This window comes from Scylla paramamosain, chromosome 42, assembly GCF_035594125.1.
Source record: "Scylla paramamosain isolate STU-SP2022 chromosome 42, ASM3559412v1, whole genome shotgun sequence".
Lineage (NCBI taxonomy): Eukaryota > Metazoa > Arthropoda > Malacostraca > Decapoda > Portunidae > Scylla > Scylla paramamosain.
Window position 1 is genome coordinate 7,227,527 of NC_087192.1, and position 7,474 is coordinate 7,235,000.

Genomic DNA, 7,474 nt, shown 5'->3' on the forward strand with positions numbered 1-7,474 from the left:
ATTTATTATGGTCGTAAATGGTGATGTGAACAGATCTGACTTTCATGCAAATTTCAGATTCATGAACGGTGGTGGTGGTGGTGGTGGTGGTGGTGCTGGTGGTGGTGGCGGTGGTTTACTTTTTCAATTCACGTGTAGAGGAATTGTTCATTAAAATAAATAATGAATAGATGCATATTCCACAACGTACACCAATAAATATGTATGTAAACGCCACTTTCTTTCATTAGCGCGCACACACAAACACAAACACACACACACACACACACACACACACACACACACACACACACACACACACGAATAATGAGGCAGAAAAGAGTCCACCGTGTTGTCTATCACTGAAGAACAAACATGTTAAGTATTATATAGGTCAATTATTCCCTATTTTTTTCTTTTATATTTTTGTTCGGTCCACAGTATATATAGTGCAGGGTGGCGGGAGTGGTGTGGGGGTGTAGGTCACAGGGTTAGGAGGTGACGCTTCCAGGTGGCGTTAGTGGGTTCGAATCCCGTTACTTTTTTCTCCTCTTTTCTCTGGTGGCTTCCAATCCCATTATTTGTTTTTTTTTTTTTCCTCCTTTCCTCTGGTGACTTTTCCACGTTGTCTCTGGTGTCATTTCTAATTTTTTTTTTTTTTTACTGTTTCACTTATTTATTTATTTTTAATCTATCTCTTTAATATTTTATCCCGTTATTTCACTGTACATCCTTTACCTTTGCTTTTTATTTCGTTAGTTCACAAGTTTTCCTTCTTTCACTCAGCTGTTTTGCTTTATTCCACATTTTTTTTTAACTAATTCAATTTTTTGCAATATTCTTATCCCATCACGTTAGTTCACTCAATCTCTCCTTCTTTCACCAAGCTCCCATGTCTTACTTTCCGTCTCGATACGTATACATGACCAAAGTTTGGCTATGGGTTGTCCAATGAGCCATAACTTCCACTGAGGTCTCGTGTCAGGAAGTACACATCAGGATCCTTTAGAGGGAGTTCCGTGCGGGGCGGCAATGAAAACCTCGAGACGTTGAGGCGACATCATAAACACGAGACAGTGATCTGACAGACAGAACCCCTTTTGCTGCACCACCTACTCCAGGTCACAGACGCAGAATTACAACACAAAAAGAATACAGTCAATACAAACACTAAGGCAGCATAATGAACACGAGACAACGAGCCGCCTGTGTATATGTCTATTGACCCTATTCTGAAACACTACTAGTCGCACCTAGATTACTTTCAAAGGGCTCTAATTGAAGTGATACGGGTTTTTAAGAGTGTTTTGTACTATTAACAGGAGAAATGGTCTTGAGAACCCAGGTAATCATCTCCTTGGTCTTTGAAAACAGTTGTGATGAGGGAGCACAACGTTTCTCAATCCGGGCCTCTGACGATGATACTGGCGATGACTATGATACAGGCGTGGAATGAACCCCTATAGGCGCCGTTCATTAACCCTCTGGAGGAGTTGTCTGCGGGAAGATAGAAGAGACACATAAGAATAAAATTATTATTATTATTATTTTTTTTAACTAGAGAAATATTTAAGAGAGTTTAGTAGAAAACTGAGTGTTTGTTTTAAAAAGTTGCTGGCGATTAGAGGGAAAAAATCATACAGGAAAACAACCAGTATAGAAATACAAATATATACATTTTCAAAAAGGAAACTAATCTGACTGACCTCCATTTTGGCATCTTTTCCATGTTATTATCGTTATCATTTTTTTTTTTCATAGAGGGAATAGCAGACTAGCAGGTCTTTTTATTTCTTTCCCCTTTCTGTGTCTCCCGGTTGGCCTGTTTCTAGCATAATAAAATAACCCGAAATACAAGGATATATGCTTTTAGTAGAGCATAAAAAAAAAAAAATAGAAAAAAGGTGGACAAAAAAACTGGCATGACATTACCTTAGGACAAATTTTACGACGAGCTGACACACCCACTCGGCGGCGGCGGAGATGTGGAACTAAAACATGTAAATAGAAGCGCAGATATAAACCGTGCACGTGAAAAAAATATCCCTTTGGTACACAGGAGAGCAGAAACAAGGCTTTACTGCATGGACATTTTAACCAGGCAATAAAATTCATACACCTACGCGGAGGAGGAAAACTGAAAGGCATGAAGAATACAAGAGCCAAAATAGAGACAGAGGTTTTAGTCGTAGAGCCGAAAATATGTCTATGTTAGCAGAGAGAGAGAGAGAGAGAGAGAGAGAGAGAGAGAGAGAGAGAGAGAGAGAGAGAGAGAGAGAGAGAGAGAGAGAGAGAGAGAGAGAGAGAGTCGATCAAGCTAAATTAATAAACAAATAAATAAACATGCAAGTAAAATAATAACTAAATAAATAAATAAATAAACAAAGCACAACACAGCATTACCTCATAACAAATTTCACGCAAAGACAACGAATTCTGAACCTCGCCCCTACTGTTTGTTTACTATCCACGCCTGTGCTAGCCTGCCTTCTCCGCCCACCGTCACCCGAGGCCACCAGGGGCAACAGGAGGGAGGAGGTAGGGAGCACTTTGTTTATATAATCAATTAAAAGTGCAATTACTCTTCCAAAGCTTCGATTGCAATTACTCTCGATTTTTTTTTAAAGCTGGAATTCAATTTTATTCACAATTTCACAAAATCCATGTAATTAATTGCCTTCCATTACTTAAAAACGCGGTGGTGACGGGCAGAGAGGGCAGCACAGAGACGGATGAGGGGAGGCTGTAGTGACGAGTGTGCTGGTGGTGGTGCTGAACTAACCTGTGACTGAATTAAAATGATAGTGAGAGGTAAAACGGACGAGACGAAAATTAATTGATGCATAATAAAAAAAAAAAAAAGAAAGATAAGCTGAGTAAATGATGGTGATTTAGTAAAAAAAAAGTCAAAATGAGAGCTGGTGATAATGGGAGATTAATAAACGAGAGAAAAAAGAAAAGAAAATGAGAAATGTATAATAAGAAAAGTCGAAAGATTTGCTGATTAACTGATGCTGAATTGAAAAAAAATCAGCAAGTTAATTAAAATGAGAGCAGTTGATAATGGAAGATAAATCCTATGATAGAAAAAAAAAGAAAAAACACAGACAACCAATAAATGAATACGATAGTGAAGAAAATGGAAGATATGTTGAGCAACTGAAGGTGAATTGGTGAGCAAACTTATGAGTGGATTCAAATGAGAGCTGCTGATTATAGGAGATAAAACATGAGAGAGAAAAAAAAAAAACGAAAGGAAATGAATTAATGTTCAATAAAAAAATAAAGAGATATGCTGAGTAGCTGATGATGAACTGCTGAATAAACCTGAGTAAAATTAAGATGGAAGCTACTGATAATGGAACATGAGAAAAATAAAATAAATGCACAGTAAAAAAAATAAATAAATAAAGATATGGGAAGCACCTAATGATGAACTGAACAAATTTGTATGCGAATTGATGTTAGAGTTGGTGATAATAGATGAAATACATGAAAGAGAGAGAAAAAGGGAAGTGAATAAATGTGTAATGAAAAAAAAAAAACAGCAAATAGGCTGAGTAACCCATGATAGTTTAATAAAGTAATGAATCACTATACGAAATAAAACATAAATAATAAACATGACAACTATCAAAGAAAAAAACGGTGGGAAAGAAACAAAAGAAAAGAAAACGAAGGAAGAGAGAGAGAGAGAGAGAGAGAGAGAGAGAGAGAGAGAGAGAGAGAGAGAGAGAGAGAGAGAGAGAGAGAGAGAGAGAGAGAGAGAGAGAGAGAGAGAGAGAGAGAGAGAGAGAGAGAGAGAGAGAGAGAGAGAGAGAATGCCCTGGGTAAGTGAGAACGGAACTTAATGCCAAACCATGATAAAAGTGAGCGATAAAAGTGATGAACGACAATGGAAAGCAATAAATATGAGAAGAGGAGAAGTAATAATGACGGGATTAATGTACAAAGCGAGGGATTGATAAAGAAAGCAAGAAAAAAAAGTGTACGCATAAAAATGGAAGAACAATGCATATAACGAAATATTGATGTAATAGAGGAAAGTAAAAAAGGGAATTAAGTAAAAGAAACGAGATGATAGATTTTTTTGCTTCTTTTACTACTACTACTACTACTACTACTACTACTACTACTACTACTACTGCTGCTACTACTATTATTACTACTATACGAGCACAATTACTATTGCTACTTCTACTTCTACTACAATTACTACTGCTACTTCTACTACTGCTACTTCTACTACTACTACTACTACTACTACTACTACTACTACTACTACTACTGATACTAATTTTACTACAACAACAACAACAACAACAACAACAACAACAACTACTACTACTACAACTACTACTACTACTACTACTACTACTACTACTACTACTACTACTACTACTGCTACTATTACTACAACAACAACAACAACAACAACAACAACAACAACAACAACTACTACTACTACAACTACTACTACTACTACTACTACTACTACTATTACTACTACTACTACCTTGAATGTGATTTAAATTGTGTGTGTGTGTGTGTGTGTGTGTGTGTGTGTGTGTGTGTGTGTGTGTGTGTGTGCGTTTGCCTGCGCTAGTAGTGTGGGTGAGGGCAAAGGAGTTGGCGACCGTAAAAAATATAAATTGTCATATCATTGTAAGCAAATAGATCAAAACAACACAGCACACGAAACTCACTATAAATAACAGACAAAGTTAGTGTTTGTATCCATAAATGTATAGATGAATAGCACAAAAATCCACCAATGCAAAAAGAATCACCATAGCGGGAGAGGAATATAGATTGTTTACCAGAGATTATTTCGTTCCTCTCCCCCCCTCTCTCTCCACTCCCCACTGTTTCGTTCCGTTCCTCTCTCCCTCCCCTCTCCCATGTTAGATACCTGCCTTATCTTTCATTATTACATTACTCCCGTTTCTCCTGTAGACTCAAGTTGTGTGCCTGTAGTCCTTTCTTCACACACATAAGAACATAAGAGCATAAATAAAATCAGGGAAGCTGCAAGAATCCATCATGCCTACACGTGGCAATCTCTGTATAAAACGTACCTACCTATTTCTACCTATCATCCCCATCCATAAATTTGTCGAGTCTTTTAAAACTCCTTACTGACTCAACACTAACAACATGACTTAAGTAAGGTTCTGCAAGATTCACGCAACTGCAGGAGTCAAGACGAGAGATTTTATAGCAGTAGATGATGTACTGAAGAGCATTAACGAGTAACCATGAGATACTGGAAATGGAATCAATAGCATACAACGAAGAGGACTGCAACGAAGTTCTTACTAACAAACAATTATTAAATCATGAGTGACGCAATGCTATCAAGAACTATGCCATAAATCAAATAATAAACATAGTATACAAATTTGAGGCACGTACTCAGTCTTAGAGAAACTCATACCTGCCAAGGGAATCATAAAATTGGGAGCACAAATTTAGTTGTAGCAAGAAAAATGGAAGAGATAAGGCAAAGGGAGTGACAAGAGTGACGGAGTGGAGGGAGCTGAGTGATCACCTGGCACGCTTCCATTAATGAGGCATTTCAGGCGGACCGCAAATACCTGTGTGGAGTAGTAATAGAGTACCAAGGCCAAAGATAAACAACTGGGCAAGAAAAATAAAAGAAAAAAAGAAGAAAAAAAACTTGCATATATCATGATTTAAATTCTTCCTTTCACTATTTTTTTTTTACTAAGTGTGTGTGTGTGTGTGTGTGTGTGTGTGTGTGTGTGTGTGTGTGTGTGTGTGTGTGTGTGTGTGTGTGTGTGTGTGTGTGTCTGAGCGTCCCTGTTATGTGTTTCCACGCTAGTAATGATAATATTTTTTTCTCTCTCTCTCTCTCTCTCTCTCTCTCTCTCTCTCTCTCTCTCTCTCTCTCTCTCTCTCTCTCTCTCTCTCTCTCTATCTCTCTCTTAGCCCAACACTTTAAATTTCCTTCATGGCCTCACTCATCATGCCGAGTAACGCGAGGAGGCCGCCGCAGAGAACCCTTCAAGGCGCGGCTCTTCACTACAAGATATTGGGGAGACCTTTCAAGAGGTTATGAGACCTTGCTTCACGCCTCCTCCTCCTCCTCTTCCTTTCCTCTTCAGACCGACAGCCTCCTTTTCCCTTTAATTCTTCTTTAATTCTCTGTGATCCTTTTCGTCAATGTTCTTTTTTCCTTCTTTATCTCCATTACCTTCACTTTCCTATACAGTAAAGGTAAGTCTTGTCCTTTATACAGTACGTAAACACACACACACACACACACACACACACACACACACACACACACACACACACACCAAAAGCAAAGCAAGAAGACAAGACTTAGCACTCATTTTTTTTTTTGCGCACACACACACACACACACACACACACACACACACACACACACACACACACACACACACACACACACACACACACACACACACACACTTCACTCCAACCCAACTCAAATTTAATATCGTTTTCAAGTGATTTTCTTGCTTCACATACGAGGAAGAACTCACTTAAGCTACCAATATTCTTCTCACACTTTTTATCTATTTATTTTTTTACTCTCTCTCTCTCTCTCTCTCTCTCTCTCTCTCTCTCTCTCTCTCTCTCTCTCTCTCTCTCTCTCTCTCTCACTCTGTCCTTTCACCGCACTGACTTAAACACCCATTTAGTATGAGTAATGTTGCCACACTTCACGCAGGTCCCCGTACACCCTGGCACAGTCCCGGCGCTAGTACCACCATCCATCTCAGCGAGACTCGTTGGGGATCATCAGCGTGAAGCAAAAGTGTGTTCCCTCACTTTCTTTACTTGTTCAGGTGGGCAACATGAATCACTGCGGTGGAAAAGGTAATTCCAATCCCTTTCCCAATACATCACCCACTGCCTTTTACCTTCCTTCCCTGCTGCAAAATTCCTTCTTCTTCCTCCTCCTCCTTCATCTCGCGGCGGTGGTGGCGGTGAGGTACGGAGGAATGGAGCGACGGAGGAGGGAAGGAGGGAAAGGGAGGTCGATTAATGTCCGGGCGTGAGCTGCTTGCTGGTGGGGAGTTTGTGGGAGTGAGGAGTAATAACGTGTGGCGGTCCCTGCAGGCGGCTGTGGTGATGGTGGTGGTGGTGGTGGTGATGGTGGTGGAGTGGTGAGTGGAGGAGCGCCTAATGATATGCGAGGCAAGACACACAACTTGAAGAAATTAAAGAGAGGGGAAGAGATGGGGAAAAAATGGCAAACACGACGTAGAGAGAGAGAGAGAGAGAGAGAGAGAGAGAGAGAGAGAGAGAGAGAGAGAGAGAGAGAGAGAGAGAGAGACACGTAAACGTACCTACAGAAAACCATCCACAACAGTATTAATCACATCATAATGAAATTCCTACGTGATGAATCGTGTGTGGTGACAAGCGTGGGAAAGAGACAGCCAACGCCACATTTACAGACCCAGGAAGCAAAATAACCACAGTACGTAATGAATAAGTA

General features: G+C 39.6%; 1 long non-coding RNA gene across 2 annotated transcripts in view; it reads right to left on the reverse strand.

The window, feature by feature from the left end:
- Positions 1-357: 357 nt before the first annotated feature.
- LOC135093182 (uncharacterized) overlaps positions 358-7,474 on the reverse strand; it is a 164,138-nt gene continuing 157,021 nt past the window's right edge. Inside the window, exons 4-5 of one of the 2 annotated variants that reach the window (XR_010263252.1) lie at positions 1,912-1,970; positions 358-1,476 (exon numbers count right to left, since the gene is read on the reverse strand). This is a non-coding gene — a long non-coding RNA (uncharacterized LOC135093182). The remainder of the gene's footprint in view (positions 1,477-1,911; positions 1,971-7,474) is intronic. The other variant, XR_010263253.1, reaches the window with a different exon arrangement.